At 42.8% G+C, this 26,429-nt stretch overlaps 1 protein-coding gene, 1 long non-coding RNA gene and 1 pseudogene across 3 annotated transcripts in view; 1 reads left to right on the top strand and 2 right to left on the bottom strand.

The window, feature by feature from the left end:
• Nucleotides 1–26,429, bottom strand: part of LOC708768 (NBPF member 20) — an 853,661-nt gene that overhangs the window by 135,959 nt on the left and 691,273 nt on the right.
• PDE4DIPP5 (PDE4DIP pseudogene 5) lies at nt 3,722–16,070 on the top strand (annotated as a pseudogene). The gene is made up of 9 exons (XR_013412918.1): nt 3,722–3,731; nt 4,347–4,535; nt 5,692–5,786; nt 7,652–7,796; nt 9,823–9,939; nt 10,484–10,708; nt 11,643–11,786; nt 12,872–13,010; nt 15,015–16,070. The product of XR_013412918.1 is annotated as a PDE4DIP pseudogene 5 (transcript).
• LOC107000630 (uncharacterized) lies at nt 19,173–25,991 on the bottom strand. Its single transcript, XR_001447744.3, has 3 exons — nt 24,735–25,991; nt 23,701–23,805; nt 19,173–19,359 (listed from the first exon to the last, which is right to left on the bottom strand). It is a non-coding gene; the product is annotated as an uncharacterized LOC107000630 (long non-coding RNA).

The raw sequence follows: 26,429 nt of genomic DNA, 5'->3' as shown, positions 1-26,429 counted from the left end.
CTGTGAAGGTGTTTTTTGATGAAATTAGCGAACTTTGAGTAAAGCAGATGACCCTCCATAGTGTGAGTTGGCCTCATCTAGTCAGGTGAAGGCCTTAATAGTATAAAACCTGACCTCCCCCTAACAAGGAGGAATTCTGCCAGCAGATTCCCTTTAGACTTGAACTGCAACTCTCTCCCCTAAGTCTCCAGCCTGCTCGTCTACCTCATCAGATTTGATCTCACCAAGCATCCACAATTATGTGAGCCAATTCCTTAAAATCAATCTCAATCTCTTTCTCTCTCTCTCTCTCCTCTCTCTCTCTCTCTCTCTCCATCTTTATTTCTATCTATCTTCTGTTGGTTCTGTTTCTCTAGAGAATGTTTACTAGGACTTGCATGCCTAGGTGTACAGTTTTTAGTATTTACCCTGCTGGGTGTTCTCTGAACTTCTTGGATCTATGGCTTGGAATCTCTTATTAATTTTGGAAAAATACTTCTTTTCTTCCCGTGAGAGTTAGTTTTATGTGTCAACATGGAGAATGTTTTTGGATGAGACTAATACTTAAATTGGTGAATCTGGGAAAAGCAGATTGCTTTTCATGATGTGAGTGAACCTCATTCCGTCAGTAGGAGGCCCGACTAGAACAAAAAGACCAGCGTCTTCAAGCAAGAGGGAATAAGAGCAAATTCCCTGACAGATGACCTTTGGAATACATCTGTACCATCAGTTCTTCTGAGACTCCAACCTGTCAGGCCACACTGCAGATTTCAAACTTCCCAGCCTCCATAATCACATGAACCAATTTCCTGTGTGGTCATTTCTCAACATCACTGGGTGATCGGTGCCAGGACCCCCTGCAGATAACAAAATCCACGGATGTTCTAATTCCTTATACAAAATGATGTAGAATTTGCAGATAACCTACTCACATCCTCCCGTATGCTATATAAATAGTGGTTATGTGGTATTGTTTAGGGAATAATGACAAAGAAAAAAGTCCATATATGTACAGTACAGACACAATCATAAGTTTTCAAAAAATATTTTGGAGTCAGGCCTGGTTGAATCCATGGATGCAGAACCCACAGATATGGAGGATCAAATGTAATAAATCTCTCACTCTTTCTCTCTCTCTATATATATATATGTGTGTGTGTGTGTAGTGTGTGTGCATTTTTATATATATATATATAGTGTGCATGTATATGTATATATATGACCTATTGATACAGTGGTAAGGAGTAGGGGAGGGAAGTGTTCTATAATCCTATGATTAGGTCTCAGTCTTGTGGTGGGCCTGTGCCCCTGGGCTATGACCTTCAAAAGTGCTTCTCAAATTTTGTTCCCTCTTAGGTGAGACAGGATGGCTAGAGGTCGCTGGAGTTGGGTTTTTCCCTTTCCCCACATTGGTTAGACTCTGGAAACACAATTTTCTTTGGAGGGCACGTGTTTGTTAAGTAGAACAGAATGCACCGGGCATGTTTTTCAATGGTTACCTCTCCTTCCCCTCCAGAAGCATGCAAGGAGTTGTCTCCGATTCTCACCCTAAGTCTTCTGGAGACAAAACTCATGAAGATATGGGAGGCTCCCACTAGTTAGGCCCCCAGGAGTTTTTACCTCTCAGGCTGGGCTGCTGTCAGCTCCAGCAATTAGCCAATTCCCTTTGAATTATGTCTACCCAATGCTGGCTCCAGCGGTGGTTTCTGATTCAGGTAAGTTGTGATTCTCTGTATTTGCCCATGGCTCGAAGTTTCATAGGACTGGCATGTCTTAGGACCTCTATTTTCTGTTGCATATAAGTAGAGTTATTGATGTTCGGTTTGTTCAGCTTTTTTTCTGGTGAGAGTGGGAGTGATGGCTTTTAAGCGCTTTACAAGTCTAGTTGTAATGTCTGATAACCATGTGACAATTTTAGATCTCTTTAAAAAAATAATATGTTTAATTCAGGAATTGCGGAAAGCCTTGCAGCAGCTACAAGAAGAAATGCAGAACAAGAGCCAACAGCTTCGTGCCCGGGAGGCTGAAAAATACAATGAGATTCGAACCCAGGAACAAAACATCCAGCACCTCAACCATAGTCTGAGTCACAAGGAGCATTTGCTTCAGGTGAGTTTACATGATTTCAATGAAAACTGGGCTCATAGAACTCTGAAATTTGTTTATATAAATTTAAGATATTATTCCACCTGTGTTGAGTCCCCGCTATATGGAAAACATTGAGAGGTGGGAATCAAGAGGATTTAAAATAAATAGAAAACATAATTTGTGAATTAAGATGCTTACTAACAAGTGTAAGAAACAGTACATATAGCCCTGATTTAAGCAGTCTTTTATGAAGTCTTTTATAAAGACTTAATATTCAGAAAATAATCATTAAGCACCTCTGTGAGTCACACACTTTTCTGGGTGTTGGGAAGACAAAATATTTGGCTACTGTTCTCAGTTTAATAGACGAAGACAAAAAACTGTACAGAAACTTCCACAGAGTCATTTTGATGATAGAATGAAAGTTTGAGGGGAAAATGGAGCATTAAGAAGAGACTGATCTCTTCTGCCACCTACTCTAAGCTTCAGTCACATTGAATCCACTACATTTCACTGAATGTACAATTTTTTCATTGTATGTGTAGTGTGCATTTTTTTTTTTTTTTTTCTCTCTAGCATACCGTCCTCTCTCCCTTCTTCACTTAGGAAATCCTAGTCCTTTAATTAGGACTCACGGCAAATGTTACCTCCTCTGTGAGGTCTTTACTGACACCTGCAGGCAGAGTTAGGCAGTGCATCCTGTGTTCCCCTGGTAGCTAGGTATGATGCAGAACAGTTAATTCTATGTGTTGTGTCTGTTGTATGTTGCAGAATAGTTTACAATTTATATGTCTGTTATCTCTGCTAAACTTGTTACTTTTGAGGAAAGTGATCACATCTCTTTTATCCTGAATAACTAACAAATTACTTGGCAATTTGGTTAATATTGAATAAAAGAATAAAAGAAACTATGTTTTTGTCTCAGGAATTTCAGGAGTTCCTACAGTATCGAGATAACTCAGACAAAACCCTTAAAGCAAATGAAATGTTTTTTGAGAAACTTCGCCAGCACATACATGATAAAGCTGTTGCTCTGGAGGTATGTATCACCATTTTGCCCACTATGCGATGGATTATTCTATTTACATAGGTATTACAGAAATTTGTGTTCACCTAAATTTGCTGCTTTGGGATTTGGTTTTCTATTCGGCCGTCTTGTGGAATAAGAGTGATCAGGATAGGTTATCGAACAGATGCTGTGTGAGCACTTGGAAAATAGTGAGCATTAGAAACCAGAATTTCTCTAAGAGCAAGGTAGGACAGATTAAATAAGTGGAATGAAGGGTTTTGCAAAGAGAGAGATGCAACATTCTCCAGGCTATGGGGGATGTTGAGCCAGTATGCTCTTGCCCACCAACATAAGGCCTTCCTTCCCTGCTCCTTAACTCTGTCAGGGCAGATGTGCTTGGGGTCCTCTTCCTGCTGACCTCTGGCCCCATCATAATAAATCAATCCTCCTGTGTTCCTCTCACCAGAGCACTCCCAGGAAACGGAAAGCCTGAGGGAGGCTCTGCTGTCCTCTCGATCCCACCTTCAAGAGCTGGAAAAGGAGCTGGAGCATGAGAAGATGGAAAGCAGCAGCTTTTGGAAGACTTAAGGGAGAAGCAGCAAGAGGTCTTGCATTTCAGAGAGGAACGTCTTTCCCTCCAGGAAAATGACTCCAGGTAAGAGGGGACCCATTGACAGAGAAGGAAGCATTCTTCATTCTTATGTTCATTCTTACATTAAAAGAAGGGATATTGGCAAGACAATTGGTGTCCTCTTTTGGAAACCTCAATGTTCCCTCTGTTATTCCTGATTTTTGTGTGTTGGGGCGGGGGGGTGCTTTGAGCAGAAGAAAGGACTTCTCTGTGAATGCCTTGTCACTCCCAAGTTGAGAGAGTAAAACTCTGTTGTAGAAGTTTTCAATATATGAGAGACATGAAAAAGAAGGGTTTCCACGCTTCCAGTTAGATATAGGACATTAGTCTCACCATCACCTAGGAAGCTTCTATACTGGCTGTGATGCTTGGTCCCAGCAAAAGCCCTGTAACTGCTTGTCAGAATGCAAAGAGCACTGTAGGAGCAGTAAGGAGACTGCTGGTGTGTCTCTTCTGCTCTGAACTAATGTAGGTAATGGTGTGTTTTCAAGCAAAGTTACTTGACCTCCCTCAGCCTCCATTTTCACATCTGCGAAATAAAAGTGATGGTCTTCATGACCCCCTGAGTTGACATCTGGGGCTCAGATGTAACCCTAACCGTAATCTTTATGACCCCCTGAGTTGACATCTGGCTCTCAGCTTATTGCTCTGGTGTGACTGAGTGGCTCTGCCATCTCAGTGGGCCTTGCCTCTCCCTGGTCAGACTGCAGCACAAGCTGGTCCTCCTGCAGCAACAGTGTGAAGAGAAACAGCAGCTCTTTGAGTCCCTCCAGTCAGAGCTACAAATCTACGAGGCACTTTATGGCAATTCCAAGAAGGGGCTGAAAGGTATGTGTTCTTCTCCCCTCACCCCATGAGCTTTTTACCCTTGCATTGGATGCTAGTGAGGTCTTAGGTCTTTCCTTTGGGAGTTGTGGAGATCAAGCTACAGAGTTCTGTCTCAGAAACCCCCACCCAAGCCTGGGGCTCCCAGTAGGAACTCTCATACACAAAGCCCAAAGGGACAGGTTGGTGGCATGAGCAAGACCCAGCCTGATCATTCCTAATTACTTTAAGAAAACATTCCTATCAATGTCTAGATTATAACATTTTTAAAGCAAAAGAACTGTCCTAATGATATCACAATTTAAAAAGGCCTTTAATATTGTCAGTAATACATACTGACAACCCATTCAGCCCAATGCAGCAGGCAGTCTGCTCCCACCCTGACCCTTTCCCTAGTGACATCTGGCTCTCAGCTTATTGCCCTTCCATTTAATTTTCGTAAACCCTGATTTAGTTTCCTGATTTTCTAAAGAGAAGGTGAACTGGAATTTGAAGAACTACAGGGGCTTACCAGGCTGGGCGAATAGCTTAAGTACAAAGCCATGGTGAGTGTTGAGTCAGTGGGGACCAGCCTGCCCACAGGAGAAAATTAAAAGACACGAAAACAAAACAAAAAAAAAACCTTATAGAAATACCACTAATAGGACCTAAATTTCAATCCTGGATTTAAATGTTAAGGACATTTATTGAAGACTTTGCTACCTGCTTAAATAATAATCTAATATTTGAGAATTTTGATATATTTTTTCATTCTTCTTTAAATGGAGAAGGGTACTCAAAACATAATATTAATAAGTCACAGCAGGCTGCAACAGAGGACTGACATCAATGTCATGAAATTTAGCAAAGATAAAAAGCAAAATCCTGAGCTCAATTACAAATATCAGTGATAGAAATACAGGATGAGGGTAGAAATATAGGACAGGCAGCCGTTCATGGACTTGAGGGTTTGGGATTTGGTAGAAACATGTTCACACAAGTACAGGCCAAAGGTTGCTAGATATACCAGCTCAATCTGACGCTATGGTAGTGTAAGTGTGATGTTCACCTGTGGGGACCATGTCTAAAATATTGTTAGATTAAGGGGCACCATCTTTGAAAAGGGCATTGACACACTAAGGAACATAATGAAGACAGGGCGCACAATGGTGTGGCCCAGAAATCTCCAACTGGTCAAAGAAACTAAAGAAATTTAGGCTTTCAAAAGATCTTGAGGACATGAGAACTGGCTTTGGATATTTGAAGAACTGTCAGGTGAAAAAAACTCATGTATTTTATGTCCCTCCAGAGGGCTAAGCAAAGGTGAAGGGCAGTGGAATTTAGATTCGAATTATCATAAATCCTGATTTAGTTTCCTGATTTTCTAAAGAGAAGGTGAACTGGAACTTGAAGAAATACAGGGGGCTCACCAGGCTCGGAGAATAGCTTAAGTACAAAGTCATGGTGAGTGTTGGGTCAGTGGGACCAGCCTGCCCACAGGAGAAGCTTCGGGTTGGGGGAGTGAGAAGTCAGGATGGAGGAGCAGAGTCCCCAAATCTTGAAAGCCCACCGGTCAGGGTGGAAGTTGACATTCTGTATAGAGATAATTAAATTAAGTCTGTTTTTTTTCAAAGAAGATAAGCATATGATGAAAACAGAATTTTAAGATGCTAAGTCTCAGGGGATGTCCTGGAGTTGGGAGACATTAGAATCTGGGAAACCTATTGGATGGGTCTAGCGCTATTCTGGCACATTAAGAGATGACAGTCTAATATAAGGTGCTACTGGGAAAATGAAAGGGTATAGATAGATTTTAAAACATCTCTTTAAAAAATAAGTAAAATTTAGTGAGAACTTGGATTGAGGAAGAAGAGAGGAACATCATAAAACTTTGGGCAAAATTCAAGAGTAGATTATTTACCAAAGTCTCTAAAACTACTTCATCCTGAGCTACCTTTCCTTTCATGCTTTTCTCCCTGCCTTTTAGGACTCGTTTCAAAGCTACAACCACTAAAGCTCCATAATCTCTTCTCTGTAATTTCAAAATTCATTAAGATCTCCAAATTAAAAATTTTCAAATACTCATTTAGTGACAAAATCTAGATGAACTGACAAGAGGATATTCATAAGTCTTTATTTATCTACTTAGAATATTCACATAGCTGATTGCAGAGATAGTTATATGTTTTATTAAGGATTGTGGCTCACATGCAACTGGGTACATGTTATATATGATATATGCACCCTGTTGCCTTGCTAAAAACTAAAACAAATTTTACCTTTCAAAATACATTTGGCCTTAAGGTTTTCATACAAGGTATTGTGGCCTTGTAGAATATTTCTTATATCTCTTCATCCTCAGTACAAAGACATAAACTACACGTGGTGAATGCAGGTAAATATATATACATGTATACATGTACATATATATATACATATATGCACCTATATATATTATATACACACACAACATATATACACACTGTATATAGGTGTGTGTATATATATGTACACACACACACACGCATATATATATATATAGAGAGAGAGAGAGATACAAGTTGAAAAACTCAGTTATAATCCCTGGTCTAAGGTGTCCAACTCACATTCTCATACGCTACCAAAAGGCCTCCTCCTTCTCCTCTTTCATTTCTGAGAGTAAAGACTGTCAAATCTCTTTCTCCCTCATCCCCTACCCTTCTCTAGCTCAGTGCTGGCCTTCTACCTTGGAGGATTCTGTACTTTAGCCTACAGGACTAAGGTTACTATAGAGATGAAATATGGACTTATCCTCATCTGCCAATCAAATGCTCTATAGGTGCATGTGTGTAACTTAAACCGCAGGGAAGTTTCAGACTGGATGTGTGCCAGCTCAGTGCCATCCCAAGGCCACACACAGAAATGGTGACATCTCTATCATAGATGGGTTGCATGAGACTCAGATGATAGTGGGATCCTTGGCAGAAAAGAATGTCACAGAGGAGGGTTCTGACAAGTGCTTGGAAATACTTGGGTCAATGTTACCAGACTCCTCTTCTCTCTTAGCTTACAGCCTGGATGCCTGTCACCAAATCCCTTTGAGCAGTAACCTGAGCCACCTGGTGGCAGAGGTACGAGCCCTGAGAGGGCAGCTGGAGTAGAGGATTCAGGGGAACAATTGTCTGCGACTGCAGCTGCAACAGCAGCTGGATAGTGGTGCTGGCAAAGCCAGCCTCAGCCCCTCCTCCGTTAACCAGAACTTCCCAGCCAGCGTTGACCCTGGAAACAAGCAGCTGCTCCTCCAAGGTAGGAAGGAAAAGGGCCTTAGAAAGCCCTCGGCCAGTGGGGAGATCACCAGGATGTCTGTGGCAGAAGGTACAATCTGCCTGGTCCATGCTCCTTGGGGTCAGGTTGAAATTAGAAATGTTCTAGTTTAGCAGCCTGAGTGAAGCATGGGATTTAGGTCAGACCAGGCTCCAGGTTCTGAGCTTAGAGGTCGTTTGATTTGGGCAAGGTGTTTAAAGTCTCAGAGGTTTAAGCCTTAGTTTCCTCATATTTAAGATGAGGATAATAATAATATATACCTTATATGATTTTGAGCATTAAATGAAATCACTTACAAGTGCTTGGCACACTAAGAATTGCTCAGTAATTAGCAGCTACGTATGTTCATATCATTTTCTTGGATTTGCTTAGTGCTTTAGTATTAGCCAACCGTTTTCACATATATAATTTCATCTGAAGTAAAGCAGGTTTTGCTCTCTCTGTATTTCACATAAGAAAACTTAGGTCTTGAGATATTAACAGACAAGCGAGGGTTTAGAGAAGTTATAGACAAAGTCAGGATCAGAACCAGGTGTTGTGATTTTCAGTCTGTGTTCCTTCCAGTTCATGGTGCCCTGTCTCCATATTGCCGACCTTTCCAGATTCTCTAGTCTCCCTTTCCCTCACAGGTGGGGAACTCAGTGTGTGGCAAAATGTTCCTGTACCTAAAGAAACAGGGCTCTGGGGAAGTCCTGGATGGTGGGTGATTTATTTTGGGTGGCCATCATTCGCTTTCTCTACCCCACCTCTTGCCTGCCTTTTCAGGTAGGCGTGTTTGACCAGGTCCCCCTTCTCTTCTCAACATCCCCCATCAATCTCACTTCTCCCAGTTTTCATAGAAATGTCAGTGGTGTCCCCCTAGTCTCTTAAATCGTCCCATTTCTACTTCCTCTGTCCTTTTTTCCTTTTAATACACTATTTAGTACACCATCTCCACTCACCTCCATGGCCACACCTTCAATTTCATTCAAATCAGGAGCCACTTCTGTTCAGTTTCTCTAAAGCTGAGCTTTCAAACTCTCCTGCCAGCTATTTCTGGGTCATGTGAATCTTTATGTTTCTCTGGTTCTTGTAGATGCTCATTTATCTGATAGTAACCTTATTTGTCAAATGAAGGTGACAATAACATGATTATGCTGTTTTGGCAATTCAATAAAAAAAAACACACGTACGCCGCCAAGCAAACCACCTGGCCGCCAGGAACTTCTCAGCTAACGTTAGGTGGACGCCTTGCCCTCCTCTGGGCTGCCCTGATGGTTGTGGTGTTCAGTTATGTCTCCAACTCTTCCTTCTAACCAGGCCTTCCCCTCTCACTGGCTTCCCACACAGCAGCCCAGACTCAGCTCCACTGGCACCGTCCCTGCCCGCTTTCTCCAGCACCCCCGAGGCCTGAGCTGGAAAGCAGGCACTGGGCCACACTTGCCTGAGCAGGACCTTTTCTACCTTCTTTGTGATATTTTCCAATTCCTCCACTATACGGTTGCTTTTTAGTCTCCAGCAAGACAACGTTAACCCACCAAGCCTTCTGTCTCCGTTCTTCTCATACAAGTCAATTTTTTTCAGTATTGGCTCATCAGAATGATGACTACGATGTTGAGTTTAGTCCTCCATAAATCCATTCATTCCTTGGTTCCTTGATTCTACATTTTAATATGTGCTATGTATATTTATACACATTACATTTAGTTACAGGGCATCGTATTAGATACCACACACAAATTATACTCAACACTCAGTTTATTAAAATACACCTAATAATTTTTCAAACTAGAGGTTTCTTTCTCATGGAACACCCCTCAGTCAAAGGAATATCTTTTTGTTCTGAAGAATGGAAACATTCTGAACTCAGTGACTCACTGGTTTTTGCTTTTGCTTGTAGGGTATGGATAATTCTGTAAGAGGAGAGTCCTGCCACCTTAGGCCTCAGTGGGGACGGCTAGGTGTGCATGTGCTTCACAAGCAGGGTGTTCCAGGGTTCCTGAAAACTGTGGCTGCCTTTACCCCCTAGATTCAGCTGTGTCCCCTCCAGTCTGGGATGTTGCGATCAATTCCCCAGCTCTGGTCTTCCCCAGCTCTGCTTCCTCTACTCCTGGCTCAGAAACGGCCATAATCCACAGAACAAATGGTAAATATGGCAACTAAAGGGCCCAGGGACTGATGATGGAAAGTGATTAATGCAAGCAACCTTTTGTTGTCTGTAAACATATTATCTGTATTTAGAGAGTTTTCTCTGCATGCCCCGAGGCCTTTAGCCCTACTCACTGCACCTTCTGTGGCTGCCTTTCTTGCCATTGTTCATCCTCCTATAGTTTACCTACTGCTGTTTTTGCTGCACCATAATCTCTCCATTCTTAAAAACACTCTCTGTATCCAGCTTGATTTCCTTGTCTGTGTCTGTGTATTTATTATGATTCGTCCTATTTCATTTGCCAATAAGGAAAAAATTGTCTCCTGGCAAATTTATCAAGAGATAATATAAGAAACATTATAGAAGTATAGAAGCCAGAAGATCTCTATGGACTTTGCCCCACCCTTGTACATTCCAAGGCTTCCTTTCTTGTTCCCAGCCTCTTCCTTTTCTTGTCTCCTACCTCTTTTGAGTTGGAGTAAACTGACAATATCATTATGAATAACAGAAGATTCTGTTGTGTTGTTATTTTCTTTTTCAGGGTTGGGTTTGGATACTTCTCCAGTAATGAAGAGCCCTCCCAAGCTGGAGGGTGATGCTACTGATGGCTCCTTTGCCAATAAGCATGGCCGCCATGTCATTGGCCACATGGATGACTACAGTGCCCTAAGACAGCAGATTGTGGAGGGCAAGCTGCTGGCCAAAAAGAGTGTCTCTTGTGAGGTCAGCGTGCAGCTTCCCTGGCCTTGAAGCCCAAGGCACAGAGGTAATCACACCTGTAGCTTTAGATGCACTGTTTCCTTGTGCCCTTTCTTCCTTTGATGTTAACTCCGTCTCCCACCATTTTTGTTTTTTGGTTTTTGTTTTTCATGCTTTGCATCTCTCAACAGCTGAGGCTTCCTCTTCCATGTATAGCAGCCAGGCCCTGTCTTCTCTATTTTCACTGTCAGTTCTGCTCTGTTCCAGATGTAGCTGACTGGATATTTCCCCTCAGCCCCACAGAAACATGTGGCATTGCCTAGCAGCCTTTGGTAGCTTATTATCTACCACACTCGTGAAGGCACGTGACCATCTGTGGGCAGAGTTGACACAATGGGGTGGACAGAAACTGAAGGATTTGCAGGTGTATGGCCCCCACATGTGGAAGGGGTGAGAAGCCTGGCAGCCATGGCATTTCCTTGTGCAGACTGCATAGAGGGAGGGAAGGCAGTCAGCAAAACTTCTCAGAGCGCCTTGCCAGTGAGAGAGACCAGGCACCAGGGCTGTGCTGTCTGAGCTGCTGGAGACCCATGGATGTGTAGGGACAGCCCTGCCTCCACGGAACCCCACACTAGAGGGCAAGACACACACACAAGTAGATCAGCACAGTAAGGGGCTACAGACACAGCATGAGAAGCCATCCTCTGTGCTGTGAGGCCGCCAATGCAAACGTGGTCATTTATCTCAGGCAAGGAAGGTAACAGGTTCATAGAGGACACAGCAAGGGGGGTGAGTTTTGAAAGCCTTGTGGGTTCTGCAGGTGGAGGGAGGCATACCTGGTAAAGGGACCAGCACCTTAGTTCTGAGAGCTGCAAATGGTTGTGCGAGGGCTTCACAGTTCAAGCAGGCCCATGTTCTGTGCCTCACTCACAAAGGAAGCGGGAGCCCATGCAGGGGGAAGAAAGTAATCTCTCCGCTCCTGTGGTGTTACCTTTCCCCAGGTGCTGGGCAGCAAAGGCCTTCGTGAGCTTTGGAGCAGCACCAGTGCCCTGCACCACGCCCTAGAGGAGTCGGCTTCCCTCCTCACCGTGTTCTGGAGAGCGGCCCTGCCAAGCACCCACATCCCTGTGCTGCCTGGCAAAGTGGTAAGATGCCAGTGTCCTTTCTTGGTTCGAACCCAGTTTTCCTGCCCTCCAATACTGTTCTGTCTCCTCACTGTCACAGCTTTCACAGAAAATCAGGAGCCACATACTGAATTGGGATAGACAGGACCTTAGAGGAGTGTCCCTGGAGGGACATCTCTGATCCATGGTGGCTGCTTTCATTGCAGCTCTGAATACATCCCATTCCCTGCCAGCCCCCGGCCCCTGGTAAGAAATCAAAGAAGAAGAGGAAGGGGTGTGGAAAAGGCGGAGACATCATAACCCTGGCAATCCATAAAGGTTCAGTTTCTTTACCTCTCTGAAGTTTGGCTGAGCTGAAATTCAGTTAAAGCTGCAGCACCCACCTCCCACCCCTCAGGTCCCACGGTCACATGATCACAGAATGCCCCCATGAGACTGAGCCTTTTCAGCCGCTGCCTGGAATTCCAGCATATCACTTCAGCTGGCATCTCTGGACCAGGCCTGGGGAAAGTCAGCCACCCCTCAGGATCTGCTCAGAGCTCAGGCTAACTCTGATTGGCAGACCCTCGAGGAGACAGGTTTCAGGATCCCCTCCCCAGGGATCCCAGCTCCAGATCAACGTCACCAACACCTTTGGGATCCAGCTAGGCTCATTCCAGGGAGACGGTGTTTTGCCATCTCCATATTGGCACAAATATTTACAAACTTGCAAACTTTCCTGAATCCAGATCTCTCTCCCGAATATATCATTTCTGAACTCTCAATCTTGCGTGTGAAGGGAGAGTGACAGAACTGATATCAGGACTAAAGCAAGGTCCTCTTCAGAGTTGGGAGTTTTATTCCAGCCTGAAGTGACATTCTCTTAAGCTACAGGTGTGTGGGCCTGTGCTAGTCTACATGGGGAATTCCAGAGTCTCAATATTTCTACCTAATGGCCTCATCCTAAACTGTCCTCAGCTGGAGGTATCTGAGGCTGTGAAGGAGGAAATCCAGTTCAGGAGGGTGGAGAAGATTGTAGAATCCTTCTTGGAATTGGAAAGAGCCACAAAGCACAGGGTGCTTTAGTCCTTCTGCCTGTTCAGTAACAGTCTGTTCCTCTTATCCAGGGAGAATCAACAGAAAGGGAACTTCTGGAACTGAGAACCAAAGTATCCAAACAGGAGCGGCTCCTTCAGAGCACAGCTGAGCGCCTGAAGACCGCAAACCAGCAGAAGGAGAGCATGGAGCAGTTCATCGTCAGCCAGCGTAGGTTCCCTGAGAGGGAATGGGGGAAGAAACGGGCAGTCTTCCCGATGCCCCACTTGTGCTGCAGAGGAGCAGTGACCGGGGGGCTTGGAGATGTTGGGAGTGGTGACTGATTTGATGTCCCCAAACCTCCTGTGCCACGAGCAATTGTGGATGAAGAGGGAGGGGAGGACAGGGTGGATAGAAGGAGACTCCAAGCCGAATGGCCAGAAAGAAATAAATGCTTTAGAATTCTCAGCTAAGCAAGTAGGGTTAATTTCTGCTGGTGATTTCTACTCTGTGGTGCTCTTTTGTTGTTTCAGTAACCAGAACACACGATGTTTTAAAGAAGGCAAGGACTAACTTAGACGGAAGGAAACTACTGCACCAGTCAGAGGCACCAAGCCTGTCCCCAACCCACCACCATCCATTAGCAGATCTTGTAGGCGACCTTGGCCTGCTTTGGCCTTCCAGGAGAAGATTTTGGGTCCGCTTGCAAGATCACAGGTCCTCAGTGAGAGTCCTGCTAGTTTCTGTTCCCATCACCCTCCCACCCCGTCAGCTCCTGCCCCTGTATCTTGGTTCACTCTCACATTGTCATCATCTCTCTTTTTCACTCCAGTTTTTCTTCTTTGATGCCGAGTCAGGTATCTGGAGAAATGCAATTCAGCTGACTCTTGAAGTCATTAGACATTCGGGAGTCTGCCTCAGAATAAGCTTTTGGTAGAGGGATCTTGAAGCCAGTTATGTGTTCTACTCTTCATGACAAAGTAAAAGCAATTTGCAACCTAGTAAACTGATTTCACTGCACACTCCTGGGTTAAGAACAGCAATTTGATTTTGCTGTATCTTTAAGCAACATGACAAAAGAGATCTGTTGGGTCTCATTTGTCTAAAAGAGAATTTGTTAGTAAATAACAACTGAATCTTCAGGAGAAAAATGTTACAAATGTACCAGACATTATCTATGTTTACTTAAAACACTAAGTGTTAATCATTCCCTAGGAAGTGCTTTGAAGAAAAACTTGAGGTATATGAAATGGTTTAAAAATCAGAAACTAAACCTGGACTTCAAAGCTTTGCCATAAGCAATTGAGCACATTCCTAGAAATGTTTCTAAACTGTAACCTGAGAGAATGTTGATCTCCACAGTGTGAAAATGGCTTGGGCCAGTTTAACTTGCTCTTTTTTTTATTTTTTCACTAATTCCCTTTTGTTTTTCTCTGATAATTCTTCTCTTTCCTGAGCCTCTTTAGAGCAACACTTACAGAATTGCCTCTGTAAAGCCTTATTCCTGTGCCGGAAAAGGTAGCCCAAAAGTCTCTAGTATCCACTAAAAGGTAACCCAAAAGTCTCTAGTATTCACTGGCTTTCTCCAGTGTGGAAGCTTTCCCCTCCACCTCCCATAGATCACTGGAAAGGACCTGAGGCCTCAGTTCTAATCCCTGGCTTATCACTAACTGGCCTGTGGCTTCAGCTTGTCCCTTAGTCTCTGTGAGACTGCTGCACCCTCATCTGTCAAAGATGGAACTGGACTTAGTTGAGCTTTGAGGTCCTTGTGGACTTGGCCCCTCCACACCCTCATTATGGCGACTGGACATAAACTTAACAGAGGACATCCCCACAAAATGTCCTCTTCTTCCTACAACAGGCTGTTTCTATATGTGCATGTTTCACGCTAAGCACTTCTTTCTCGGGTGGAGATGGCAAAGGCCTCTTTCTGCTGAGACAAAGTGATTTGGAGAGTCACCTGGCCCCTAAAGAGGCAGTGGTAGGATCCAGCCGCCCAGTGTGCAGTGAATTGGAGCAGGGATCTCAGCACACAGGGAGGTGGGGAGGCTCCCCGTAACCTCGGGCACCTGTTGCTTCTCCAGACTGTAGCGCATGCTCTTAGCTCATCCTCTTAACTGGTTCTCACCATGCTCCTGGCTTTGGTCACCCTGTAGCTCTCACTGCAGCTTCAGGTAGCCATCAGTAGGGCCTGGCAACATACACTGATTTGGATTGTTTTATTTTTGTCTGCAGGTGAAATCCCTAAGGGCTCTGTCATGTACTCCAGTCTTGTGACCCTTGCCTTCCAGGCACCATGCAAGAAGCGCAGCCACCAGAAGTCCTTAAAACAGCAGGAAAGGTGGGCCTGTCCCCCTTTTGTGCAGCTACCTATCTGCTGAGGAGCATCTGGGCCTCGTTCCTCCAAGTCCACCAGAGGGTCCAGAAGAGGGAGTCAGAGGTGTATCCTGGTGAAGCTGGGAGAAAGCCAGAAAGCCTTTCTGAGAGCTATGGAATACCGTTAGCCAAGGTCCACCTGGCCCAGCACTAAGCAGAAGATGCGTAGTTTGCATAGAAGGTTTCGTGGTACTGCTTCTCAACAGCCCCAGCAGCTTGGGAACTAGCAACAGCACATTTCTGCCTCATCAGCTGTCCTGAGATGGAAAGTTCAGTGGATATAGGACCCTGATTCTGATGAATGGGGCATGTGGTACCAATGCTGGAGCTCCTCTGGCAGGTTCTAAAAGCACGCTACTGAGCAGCGGTGCCCTGCCGGACACTGCTGGCGGAGCTCAGTGAGCACTACTCACAGATCCATACTTGACCCTGTTGGGTCGAGTCAGGCTGGGCTTTGGTCTGCACTGTAGCACCTGTGTTCTTTGAGTTCACATCATGAATGTGGTGACTTCCCAGATACCATCTCAGGCTTAACCTAGCACATCCAATTTCTTTTCTTCTATGGTATCCAAATTGGACTGACCTCACTTCAAATATGCTGTCCCATTTTGTCAGCCTATCTTACCTCAGGGAAATTGGGGACTGATGGCCAGACCAACTCTGTTGAAATTCTTGCATAGAGCAAACCTGTGCTCATTTTTAAGTGGCATGGGAGAGGCCCCCAGCCATAGTAAAGCCTAGTCTGTGTCTTCGCAGTGCTGATAGAATATGTGTGTGTGTATAAATGTATGATATAGATTTATATACGTTGCTATTGCCATATATTGAAGGCCAACATAACCGGTGGACAGGGTGGGTGACAGAAAATGAAAATGTTTTTGGTGATTATTAAAGCAAAATGTGTATTTAAAAAAATAGTTTTTCTTTCGCTGCTTTGTTTCCCATTTCTGCCCCAATCCCTTGACAGTATAAAGAACTGGAAAGGGAAAATGGGAAAGACAAACTGTGTTGAAGAAGTGCACAGTCTAACGCCCGAACTCTAACTTTAAAAGATTAAGATTTTCCTTCTTTGTCATTTTGTCAGAATCCCCAGTCTGAGAATATGAAAGAATGCTTCTTAAACTTGGTGTGCCTTAGAAGCAGCTGTGGAGATTATAGGAGCTACCTGCTGGTCTCCAATCCCAGGAGATTTAGTTGGTGTGAGCCCTAGAATCTGCATTTTTTTTTAATATAAGCACCCCAGGTGATTCCATTACATGTGGGCTGCAGATCACAGTTTAAAAAAACAGTGTTGTATAACATTGAATCAAAACTAAAACGACATTTAAGAACCTTGAATCAAAAAGCATGTCATTCCATAAACAATATAAAAATTTTAAAATATTCCTTGGGAAACGTTCTTAGCTACATGCTTTTGATCCCCAAGATTTAAATAAAGCTATCACTTCACAATTATTTACTAGAACATGTAAAAACTAAAAACAGGTAGAAGGTGGAGTAAGATGGTAGAATAGAATTCTCCAGCAATGATCTCCCCGAAGGAACATCAAATTGAACAACTGTCTATGCAAGAAAACACTTTCACAAGAGCTAACCAGGTGAGAGATCACAGCACCTGCTTTTAACATGATAATAAGAAAAGATGATTGAAGAAGGGAGGAAGGACAGTCTTGCATTGCCTATGACACCTCTCCCCCAACCACAGGAAATGCATCTCCAAGAGAGAATCTAATGGCTTGGGGACAAAGAGGAAAGTGTAGGGCTTTATATTGAAACTTAGTACCAGTCTTGCCATAGTGACACACGACACTGGACAGAACCCCACAGCACTTGATTCCAGGCTGGTGCCCACAAAAGAAGCATTTAGACCCACCCTGGGCCACAAGGGAATCAGCTGCCCCCTCAGGAAGAACCCACCAATGTTCTGGCCGGCTTTATCACTGGAAATTTCTTGGGCTTCAAATAAATTTCAGTGGCAGGCAGGCTGTAGTGACTGCAGTCCTTGGGCAAGCCCTGATGCTGCATAGATCTGGAAGACCCTGGACTTGAGGTGTGAGCCAGTATGACGACAGCAGCTGCAGCAGCTATGGGAATGCCTGTATCACCGCGCCCCACACTCCAGGCAGTGCAGCCTGAAGACAGATTCTTTTTGCTTGGGGGAAAGAAAGGGAAGTAAGCTAGGGGCTTTACCTGGGAATGCAGAGAACAATCCCTGATCTCCCCCAAGTCTACAGGGCTGGGGACCTAGGAATCTGTAAGAATTGCAGTGTACCTGGACCTAGGGTGCCCTGTAGTACAAACATGGCTGCAGTGATCACTGGCTTAGGGAACTCATCAGCCTACTTTGAATTCCTGGAAGGTCCTCTGAAGGGCAGGTACAAACAAGACCTGACTTCAAAGGCTGGAATAAATACCTTATCCTTCAATGCCCGGATATTGACAAACATCGACAGTATCAATAACATTGAAGTCAATATGACCTCAACAAATGGACCAAGTAAGGCACCCAGTGACCAACCCTGGAGAGATGGAGATGTGTAACCTCTCAGGGAATTCAGAATAGCTATTTTGAGAAAGCTCAATGAACTTCAAGAAAACACAGAGAAACAATTCAGAAATATACCAGAAATTTAACAAGGATACTGAAGTAATAGAAAAAAATCAAACAAATCCTGGAGCTGGAAAATGCATTAGCGGGTCTCAGTAGAATTGATCAAGCAGAAGAAAGAATTAGAAGCCCTCATCTGAGGATAATGTGTGGTCATGGCCCCTTTGGCCAGGTCAGTTTTTGTGACCTGTTTTTTTTTTCTTTTCCTCCAGCATCTGTTTTTCTCTGACACTCAGCTTTCCTGAAAAGTGTTTAGTGTTTCTAACTCATCCAAGTTTTCCAGCTGTATTTTTCTTTCTCATCTGCTGCAGTTTTCATCTTTAAACTAGCTAGATCTGTAGATGAAAGAAACAATGAGGTACCTCCAAAATTGAGTTAGATCGGTGTAACCAACAGAAAATGATGAGATTAGATAAACACAGGTGACCTGAGCCAATGGAATATAACTTAACAGTTAAAAAACTCAATAATATCTATAAGGCAAACATTATGACAGGGAATGTCATTATGATATTACAATTGTTCATCTCTCTAAGATCTCTCAGATTTGAAGGTCAACTTTCTCCAGTTTTTTTCATAATTGTATCAGACTGAGGCACTAAATTCATGGACACCTCTATATTTTTCTTGAATTATAGATTACTTGTCTTCCTTCAAATCTTTTTTAGAAATTCACTTATCCAATAGTCAAAGAGGATTCTTCTTTACATTTTTATTAATTCTGTTGACCTAATTTTACTGTGTCTAGTCAGGTCCTATTCCTATTCTGGGACAGATGAGATTCTCAGTTTTATAGATAAGTAATAGATAGGGGAAATAAGAACTAGACAGAGAATAACCTGGAGTCTGTGGAAGGTTTTAGAAACATGAGAAGAAAACAATGAACACCAAAAGTAAAAGAATGGCATAATTTCAAAAAATATTTACTTAAAAAAATAAAAATTAATTTAAAATCTGTTTTGTACTCTCAAAAAAAAGGTTAAAGAAAACATGGACTCTATAAAACAATACACGAAGCACAAGATAATAAGGTACTAGACTGAACTGTAAAAAGAGCAGGCAGAGTTAGCAAACAATGCCACAGCAGAATTTAAGAATAAAGAGCAGAATTAGCAATACCTAAAACTAAATCAATTTTGTGAAGAACCAGTATCAGAAATTTGCCCAAATGCCAAAAGAAAGGACAAAGAGATGAAAATTATCAAAGAAGAAATAATAGATATGGAGGAAAGACAATTAAAATGCAACACATAGATATCGATGCTCCTGAAGAAAAGTCAGGACAAGTGAACCATAAAGCCCTAAAGATACAATAGGAGGAAATTTTCTTGAGCTGATAAAAGACCTGAAATTGCAAATTGGAAGGGACTCATCATGCACCAGGGAAAAAATATCTAGAAATTTTAATTTGCAAGTACAAAGACATAATTCTATAATTTAGAAATGTAATGACACAACCCCTGCAATGGTTTTTTGTACCACTGTTGAACAGCTATTTTCACATTCTTGTCTGCTTGTGAACACAGAGTAGGGTCATACTTCTCTCATTGGAGGTGAGGCTTCCTTGAAGATAGTAGGTATTTCAAATGTCAACTGCTGAAAAGAGAAAGATTCTAAGATGAGAAAAGAGAATTTGGAAGGTGGACCTTAAACAGGAACAAGTGGGAATTCCTTTCTCTGAGCCTCATTCTCTTGAGGCTGTGATCCAAAGAGTCATAATATGCTCACTAGTGCTTCCAAAAAAAGAAGGGAAAATGGCATCTGCCATATGGAGGCATCTAGGAACTAAGTTGGGGAGTTAATGAGTTAATACAAGTCAAGATCTTAAAACAGTACCTGGCATATAGTAAGTACTCCACAAATATTAGCTATTATCACCATAATTATTCCATGTGATATGATTACTGTAATTTAGCATAGCCTTATTATTATTACTGAGACAGTCTTGTTCTGTCACCCATGCTGGAGTCTAGTGGCACAATCTCGGCTCACTGCAACCTCCACCTCCCGAGTTCGAGCAATTCTCCTGCCTTAGCCTCCAGAGTAGCTGATACTACAGGCATAGGCCACCACACCTGGCTAATTTTTGTATTTTTAATAGAGACAGGGTTTCACCATGTTGGCCAGGCTGGTCTGGGACTCCTGACCTCATGACACCCACCTCAGCCTCCCAAAGTGCTGGGGTTACAGGCAGGAGCCACCGCGCCCGGCCTCGTCTTATTATTAAATGATGCACCTTAGACTCAGCTTTGATAGAGATTTAAGAAAAGGGTTTATATGATCTGGAAGGTAAAAGAGAGAGATTCCTCCTCTCCCTCAGAGGCCGCTGTTTGTCATAGGGATGAGCAATAGCTCAAAAGGAAAAGAGAAGCTGGAGTGAGCATAAGGAACCAAAACTCACGGCTCTCAGTTTCAGCCAACCCTCTGAATGTGGCACTAGTCCTTCCAGTGCCAACTGTGGGTGAACACAGTGTTTACCAAGTTATTTAGGGGAAAAACAACATCAGGCTGGCACCATACTTCTCCATAACACATTAAATCTCAGAAAAGAAGAGATTATCCACAGAATACTGAGGATGAAAAACTTAAGCTGAAAACTCCACAACAAGCCAAATTTTACTCATGTGTGAAGCCAATTGAAAGGCACTCTCAATTATGCAAAAGCTCAAAATACCTGCAAACCCTTCTTTAAAGAAAAATTTACTTCATAACCCACTCAAGCTAAAAGAGAAATATATTTTTTGTTTTTGTTGTTGTTGTTTTGTTTTGTTTTGTTTTTTGTTTTTTTGAGACGGAGTTTCACTCTTGTTGCCCGGGCTGGAGTGCAATGGTACGACCTCGGCTCATTCAACCACCACCTCCCGGGTTCAAGCGATTCTTGTGCCTCAGCCTCACGAGTAGCTGGGATTAGATGCGTGCGCCACCACACCTGGCTAATTTTTGGATTATTAGTAGAGACAAGGTTTCACCATGTTGGCCAGGCTGGTCTCGAACTCCTGACCTCAGGTGATCCATCCGCCTCAGCCTCCCAAAGTGCTGGGATTACAGGCATCAGCCACCATGCCCGCCCAAGAGAAATATTTTTAAAAGAATTCAAGACCGGGCATAGAGGCTCATACCTGTAGTCCCAACATTTTGGGAGGCAGAGTTGGGAAGACCGCTTGAGCTCAGGAGTTTGAGACTAGCCTGGGCACATTGTGAGACCGTGTCTCTACAAAAATTTAAAAATTAGCCAGGCATGGTGGCACACGCCTATAGTCCCAGCTACTTGAGAAGCTGAGGTGGGAGGATCACTTGAGTCCAGGAACTACAGTGAGCTGTGATTATGCCATTGCACTCCAGCCTAAACAACAAAGGGAAATGCTGTCTCAGAAAAAAAAAGAAAGAAGTCAAGAAGGTAAAGTATGAAAGAGGCTGATGATGAATACTGAAGACATTTAAACAAATAGTCATTAAAATGAATTAAATGTAACTATTTGAAGTATAGTTACAAAACAGAATACAAATATCATAAATAATCCTTAACAAAAACATATTTTTAAAGTAAGGTTTAAAATCCCAGATTACACCAACATAAATTTGGGTATTGTGTGGGGTGTAGGGAGTAACAAAGAAGGAGAAATGTGAGAAAGTAGAAGTGTCCTGGTATTCTCAACTTACAAAGATACTATTTTATTCTCTGTGTTAGTAATAAGAAAAATATAAAGTTGCATGTGTTATTTTAAAACAAAATGCATGCCTTCCAGATTACTAGGAAACAAAACAAGAAACAAGGACTACACAGTCCATATAGCAAAAAGAAGAAAAAAAAACAGGAGAAAAGCAAAAATAAAGACCAAACACACAAAATACAAGAGCAGAATCATTAAACCAAACCAAAATATTGATCTTTATTAATATAAAATATAATATGCAACAAAGATATACTATGAATCATTTTGCACTCAAAAATAAGGCACAGGACTGCATGAAGCTCTCAGAACTACATGGAGATATGGACAGAAAATAGTAGCAATAAAAGACTTCAGTCCTTGATGAATTGATAGAAGGCAAAAATAAAGAGGACCTCAATGTAATTTACAAGTCTGATTTAATGGATATGTAATGAAATGTTAAACAAAATATTTCCTATGTCTTGGAGTTTCAGTAAGGTTACATAACCAAGGACAATAAATGCTCAATGTCTACACTTTCTAAAAAGTGGTACAAGGCACAATCTAGAATTCCTTAAAAAAAGAAGTAGCCCCCAAATGGTCTTGCAACTCCTAACTCACAATCCACCTCTGGGTTATTTAAGAGAAGTTAAGGGTTAACCGATAGGAGCAGTCTTTGAAGAGAGTTGTCAGACTAGAAGAAAGAGCTGTGGTGTTTCTCATCCCCTTCCCTCACTCCCCTCCAAGTAAGGGGCTCAAGGAAAACCCCTGAGACTTTTCTGGGAAGCACTTGCTGGGAGGGAGGCCTGACCTCTTTCTCACTAGTCATTAGCGGTCTATTCGTCTGCAGAAGTTCACAGGTTTACCTCCGGCTGCCACAGTAGCCAAGCTTGCAGGAGCTTGATGTGTGTCCTCAGAATTTGCTGGGACATAGACACAGTGACCTTCCCTTGCCCAGGGAAAATTGGAGGCTTGAATAAGTGTTTCTTGTGGGCCAAATTCTTCACCATCATATTATTTTATTATAGTAAACACCACCAAAAAAAAAAATCCAAAAGGTAGATTGGTTAAGTTACTCATGACATAACCATATGATGGAATGTTATTGAGTCAATAAAAATGCTATAAAGTCTTTGGCACGAGAAAATATTCATTATACACTTTTTTTTTTTTTTTTTTTTTTTTTGAGACAGAGTCTCGCTCTGTCGCCCAGGCTGGAGTGCAGTGGCACGATCTCCGCTCACTGCAAGCTCCGCTGCCTCCCGGGTTCACGCCATTCTCCTGCCTCAGCCTCCCGAGTAGCTGGGACTACAGGTGCCCACCACCACACCCGGCTAATTTTTTGTATTTTTAGTGGAGACAGGGTTTCACCGTGTTAGCCAGGATGGTCTCGATCTCCTGACTTTGTGATCTGCCTGCCTCGGCCTCCCAAAGTGCTGGGATTACAGGCGTGAGCCACCGCGCCCGGCCTATACACATTTTTTTGAGACAGGGTCTCACTCTGTTGCCCAGGCTGGAATGCACTGGTGCAATCACAGATTACTACAACCTCAACCTCCTAAGCTCAAGCAATCCTCCCACTTCAGCCTCCAGAGTAGCTGGGATTACAGGTGTGCACCACATTGCCTGGCTAATTTTTTTTTTTTGGTAGAGACAGGGTCTCCCAAAATGTTACCCAGGTTGGTCTCAAACTCCTGGGCTCAAGTGATCCTCTCACTTCGGCCTCCCAAAGTGCTGGGATTACAAGTTTTAGCCACCATGTCTGGTCTATAATACTACAATGTATTTCTCTCTCTCTCTCTTTTTTTGAGACGAAGTCTTGCTCTGTCACCTAGGCTGGAGTGCAGTGGCACAATCTCAATTCACTGCAACCTCCGCCTTCCAAGTTCAAGCGATTCTCCTGCCTCAGTTTCCTGAGTAGGTGGGATTACAGGCATGTGCCACCATGCCCAGCTAATTTTTGTATTTTTAGTAGAGACAGGGTTTCACCATGTTGGCCAGGATGGTCTCAAACTCCTGACCGAAAGTGATCCACCCACCTCGGCCTCCCAAAGTGCTGGGACTACAGGTGTGAGCCACCGTGCCCAGCCCCATAATATATTTCTAAAATGAAATATAATGAAAACTATATAACAAAATAGTATGCTCATTATCTTAGTTCAAGTTACTATAACAAGATACCGTACATTAGGTGGCTTAAACAACAAAGTTTTTAAAATTTTTTACTCTTAAGTTTTGTGAGTGCATAGTAGGTGTATATATTTAACAAATATTTACTTCTCACCGTTCCAGAGGCCAGAAGTCCAGGATCAGGGTGCCAGCCTGGTCACTTCTTGGTGAGGGCCCTCGTTCTGGTTCACAGACGGCTGCCTTCTCACCAGATACTCACCTGTTAGAAAGAGAGCGTGCTGGTTCCTTCATCTCCTTGGAAGGGCATAAATCCCATCATGGGGCTTCACTCTCATGACCTCGTCTAAACCTAATCACCTCCCAAAGGCCCCTCCTCCAAATTCTATCACATCAGGAACTAGGGCTTCAACATATGCATTTTGGGGGTACACGAACAGGATCCATTTTTTCAATATTGGATCACAAGGATTCCATAGCACTCCTTGTGATCCAATTTTGGGAAAATCAAAAGGTATATGTGCATTGTTGTGGGTATGCATCACGTTAACCAAGAATAAGAATGAATATCCCAGACTTTGGAAATATGCCAGTGTTGTACTCCTTTGCAACTGTCTTAACGTCATGGTGGCAAATCTCAATCCAGTGGTAAAGGTGGGGACTTCTTTAAAATAAGTGAATGTCCCCGCTGGTAGTTATCCCAAGAAGTGGTTAGTCCTGGAGCAAGAATTGGTGGGACAGTAGAGAGAGCTTTCTGCTCTGCCTGACTGAGTACAGATGGCAGGGGACCAGAGGTTTGGAACAGTTCATACAATAAGAATACGAACATCCTTTACTTTGAACTTCAACTAATATATTCAATTTTAAATTTAATCTCTACATATTCTTCCCCTTTGTTCACAAAATATATGGATCAAATTCATTCTGCATATAATTATACTAAGAGAATCCCAAAATTAGTTTTAATAAATGGAAAAAGTTGGTGTTATATATTTCAGATAATGCCTCTGAATCTTTCCAAATTTGGGAGCTCTACAATCATCAGTCTTTTCAGTATAATTTGAATAATCAACAATCAAAACTTTTAAATATACATGTATAAATATATATTGAAACTAATTAACAGTGAAGGAAAACTGAATATAAACTCATAATAATAATAATAATGGGTAAAAATTATTGCATACTTACTATAAAGTGCTGCTTTTCCTGAGGGCTTTATGTATATTACTTAATCTTCATAATAACCTACGAGATAAGATACTATTACTATCTCTATTTTTTAGATGAGGAAACTGAAGTATAGAGAGTTTAGTGACTTGCATAAAAGCACACAATATTTAATCTTCTTTATTCCTCAGGAACACGGCCTCAAGAACAACCAAGCACTTGATACAGAGTTACCTCTAACTCATATGAACCAATCAAGGCCCTGGACAGGGCGGTGCATACCAGGTCAGCACCAAGGTCGATATATCCAAAATGAGATTGTATAAGAGGAAAGGACTGGAATGCACCTCCAAAAAGGTCTGGAAAAGTGAGAACCAACTAGGCAAGAGGTTCAAAGCTCAATGAAGATGAAGGGAAATTCTTGAGTCAAAGCACAAATGGTTGGAAAATATCTTTAGGCTTCCTGAGGCTATGCAGTGAACATATCTAGAGAAAGCGGGGCGGGAGTGGAAAAAAGCAAAAAGCAAAGCTAGCACCACTCTGGCCCTCAGTCCCCTTTCTCTAGGCAAATTGGAGCTGACATTTTCCTAGTGTGAAGGCGCTCACTCACTCTAGGAAAGTTCTGAGATGGGGAGCAGAGTCTCACAGCCAGTCCCCAGTCAGTGTGCATAAGAATCTCCCGGGAAGCTGTTAAAAATGCAGGTTCCTTCTTAAAAAAAAATTGAACTCACAAAAGCAGAGAGTAGAGTGGTGATTACCAGCTGGAGCGGCAGGTCGGGTGGGGTTGGGGAGATGTTGGTCAAAGGATACAAAACTTCAGTTAGATAAGAGGAGTAAGTTCAAGAGAATTTGTGCAATATGTTGACTATAGTTAATAACAAAGTATTGCATTTTTGAAAATCTCTGAGAGAGTAGATTTTAAGTATTTTCACCACAAAAATAAATATCTGAAGTAATACATATGATAATTACCTTGATTTCGCCATTCCACAATGTATACATATTTCAAGACATCATTTTGTGCATGATAAATGTATTTAATTTCTACTTATTAATTAATTGACTCCTGATTCCTCCTGGGAGTCACTTTCAGAAATCCCAAGTCCACTGGTCTACATTCGGGCTTATGAATCTACATTTTAAATAAGCTCCCCAAGTCGTTAGAGAACCACACTTTGAGAAAACTGCACCTGGCCGGGCGCGGTGGCTCACACCTGTAATCCCAGCACTTTGGGAGGCCGAGACGGATGGATCACGAGGTCAGGAGATTGAGACCATCCTGGCTAACACAGTGAAACCCCGCATCTACGAAAAATACAAAAAATTAGCCGGGCGTGGTGGCGGGTGCCTGTACTCCTAGCTATTCGGGAGGTCGAGGTAGGAGAATGGCGTGAACCCAGGAGGCGGAGCTTGCAGTGAGCTGAGATTGCACCACTGCACTCCAGCCTGGGCGACAGAGCAAGACTCTGTCTCAAAAAATAAAAATAAAAAAGAGAAAACTGCACCTATACATTTTCTAGGTATCAGGTATAGATACTATCCATGGGACCATTGGGAAATAAACACTTTTCCTCTGAATACTTGGGGTTTCCTGTCCAGCTGACACTGGTGACTTAGTGGGGCACATAGGGGAGTTCAGAGACTCAGTGAACCTGGCACAGTGGGCAAAACTACAAGATAGGATGTCTATCCATGAAGGGACACAGCTAGAGTAGG

The sequence above is a fragment of the Macaca mulatta genome, chromosome 1 (assembly GCF_049350105.2).
Source record: "Macaca mulatta isolate MMU2019108-1 chromosome 1, T2T-MMU8v2.0, whole genome shotgun sequence".
NCBI classification, from domain to species: domain Eukaryota; kingdom Metazoa; phylum Chordata; class Mammalia; order Primates; family Cercopithecidae; genus Macaca; species Macaca mulatta.
Note: the sequence above shows the minus strand (reverse complement) of the source record. Positions and strands in the feature narration are given on the sequence as shown.